The sequence below is a fragment of the Triticum aestivum genome, chromosome 1B (genome assembly GCF_018294505.1).
Source record: "Triticum aestivum cultivar Chinese Spring chromosome 1B, IWGSC CS RefSeq v2.1, whole genome shotgun sequence".
Taxonomy (NCBI): Eukaryota; Viridiplantae; Streptophyta; class Magnoliopsida; order Poales; family Poaceae; genus Triticum; species Triticum aestivum.
The window spans coordinates 448,127,385-448,130,450 of NC_057795.1; the positions used below are offsets into that span (position 1 = coordinate 448,127,385).

At 48.4% G+C, this 3,066-nt stretch overlaps 1 long non-coding RNA gene across 1 annotated transcript; it reads right to left on the reverse strand.

The window, feature by feature from the left end:
- Positions 1-1,845: 1,845 nt before the first annotated feature.
- On the reverse strand, positions 1,846-2,648 carry LOC123092470 (uncharacterized). The gene is made up of 3 exons (XR_006444618.1): positions 2,493-2,648; positions 2,243-2,351; positions 1,846-2,136 (listed from the first exon to the last, which is right to left on the reverse strand). It is a non-coding gene; the product is annotated as an uncharacterized lncRNA (long non-coding RNA).
- Between the last annotated feature and the right edge of the window lie 418 nt (positions 2,649-3,066).

A 3,066-nucleotide genomic window follows, 5' to 3' on the forward strand; every position in this document is an offset into this window, starting at 1 on the left:
GAGAGGCTATGGAGCAGGAGTATCAAGCGCTTCTTCGCAATCAGACATGGACTCTTGTTCCTCCACAATCACGGGTAAATGTCATTGATTCCAAATGGGTTTTCAAAGTGAAGAGGCATTCTGATGGGTCCATTGAGCGCTATAAGGCTCGTCTGGTTGCTCGTGGTTTTCGACAGCGTTTTGGACTTGACTATGAAGACACCTTCAGTCCAGTGGTCAAGCCTACTACCATCAGACTTCTTCTCTCTCTGGCTGTTACTCGAGGTTGGTTTCTTCGTCAGCTTGATGTTCAAAATGCTTTTCTTCATGGTGTCTTGGCGGAGGAGGTTTACATGCGCCAGCCTCCGGGTTTCTCTGATCCGGATCGCCCTGATCATCTCTGTCGTCTGTCCAAGGCAATTTATGGTCTGAAGCAGGCTCCTCGTGCTTGGCATGCTCGTCTTGCAATGGCTCTTCGTGCTCATGGTTTTGCATCATCAACTGCTGACTCCTCATTGTTTCTTCTTCAAAGGCCTGAGGTTACTATGTACTTGTTGGTCTATGTAGATGATATCATTTTGGTCAGCTCCTCTCAGTCGGCTGCTACTGCGCTTGTTCGCTCACTTGGTGCTGATTTTGCGGTCAAGGACCTTGGAAAGCTTCATTACTTTCTTGGTGTGGAGGTTACTTTTCGTGCTGATGGCCTTGTTATGACGCAGAAGAAGTACTCTCTGGATTTGTTGCAGCGAGCTGGGATGCTTAAGTGCAAACCGACGACTACACCCATGTCTACCACTGATAAGCTCAATGCTGTTGATGGTGTGCTTCTTTCTTCTTCTGATGCGACAGAGTACAGGAGTATTGTTGGTGGGCTCCAGTACTTGACGATCACGCAACCAGACATTTCCTATGCTGTTAACCGAGTCTGCCAGTATCTGCAGTCACCCCGTGACACTCATTGGTCTGCTGTTAAGCGGATTTTGCGCTATATTCGTTTCACGGTGGCTCATGGTTTGCATATTCGGCCGTCTGACTCTGGTTGTCTTTCAACATATTCTGATGCAGACTGGGCTGGCAATCCGGATGACAGGCGATCCACGGGGGGGTTATGCTGTCTTCTTTGGCTCTAACCTGATTGCCTGGAGTGTTCGGAAACAGGCTACCGTCTCGCGTAGCAGTACTGAGGCTGAGTATAAGGCTGTGGCCAATGCCACATCAGAGATCATCTGGGTACAGTCCTTGCTTCAGGAGTTAAGTATACCCCAATCACAGCCTCCTGTTCTTTGGTGTGATAACATCGGTGCTACATACCTTTCTGCAAATCCGGTATTCCATGCCCGAACGAAACACATTGAAGTTGACTATCACTTTGTGCGTGAACGTGTCTCTCAGAAGCAACTACAGATCAAGTTTATTTCTTCCAAGGATCAACTTGCTGACATCTTCACCAAGCCATTGCCTTTGCCACAGTTTGAGACTTGCAGGCGCAATCTTACCCTTCTAGATTCATTAGAAAGTGGCTAAGATTGAGGGAGGGTGTTAGACTGTATTTACATGTGTATATTGTAACGTTGTATACCACCTCATTATATATATATGTGATAGGCCATCCCTAGAGGGTTGTGCCGGTTCCCCTCAAAGCCTATTGTCTTACATAGTTCATCACCCACACCTACTCTAGCAAACTTATGCGCGACAACATTAGCAAAACGTCGAACCCACATATTTTATACATGCCACAAAAAATGTCAAAAGCTGGGACTATTAAGCTGGGACCATTGCACAAATAGATCTAAAACCTTGTTCATCGCCCTATTAAGCATGGCCATTGCACATTTGCACTTGCACATCAAAAGCTGGGACTCAAAATCGCAAGACGACCATAGGTAGTATATGTTAAATACAGAAAATTCGATGATACAAAGATACAAGGCCTTGATACGATGCAAGATATCTACGCATTGTAGACCACATAGGACTAGATCATGACGTAAAACACCTAGCAGAGCATGACCGAATTAATTATGTAAGATCTCCAACGACGTAGAGCCGCAGCTAGAGCCTGCGGTCATCTGTAACCGTGGGCATGCATGCTGCATGCATCCCCTTCAATCGCAGCACAGCTCGCAAAGCCAGCAGCAACAGAGCGCGGCAAGGCTGAAGAAAACGAAGGAGAAAAACGCCAGGGTGAGTAAGCTAAAATGAGACTGAAATGAAAGAAGAAGAAAACGGTGGGCGTTTTTAGCCATGCCCGTGCGCGCACCATCCTTCGATGAAACTGGTCTCCCCACGCTTGGTCCTGCGGCGCCACGGCCCGCAGCAGCATTTCCTCCTGCCGCCGGCCTGCTGTTTCGGGTCCACCGTCGGGTAGCCTATGCAGCAGTTGATCAAGTGAAAGAAAATTAGAGCTGAGATATATAGATAGATCATGTACAACTCACTGAAGAATTAATCAGTGGCGCGTGTTCTTCGACGTGGAGATGATGTTTTGGGATTGATAGATCGATCGTCACCTGGAGGAGGCTGCGGCTGTCCGTTCTCCATATCGACGGATCGATCGATCTCGGAGTGATCCTTTGTTCGTTCGAGCTGTGTATGCAACTATGTAGATAGATGGACAGGCAGCGGCATGTATATATATGTGCACGCATGGCTGTGCCTCCCTCGATCGATCCATATACTTTCCCGCATGTGAGTTACTTGTATTTCCAATTCATTCATTTCGGCTTATATATTATTCCCCAATTCCGAAAGCAGGCAGAAAGGAACGTGGACGTGCGTGCGCGCATGCGTGGGCTGACCTAGCGAATAACGAGATTGACAAGTAAGAGATCTATCATGCTCGATCAGTCCTGTTTGTCGGTTCGTCGACGGAGATCGAGCTCAGCTAAGCTACGTACTCCGGGCGGGGGAGCTCGGCGGCGTAGCGTCACCGACCATGTGCGGACCTCAGAGGATGCGTGTGCATGCAGCTGCTGCATGGCCGGCCGGGGAGGGAATAGAATAGGTTCCCGGCCGTCTCTGACGTTCCGATTTCTTCCGTCCATGTCGAATGTCTAGACTTTGCACCTTTGTTCTGCCACGCGA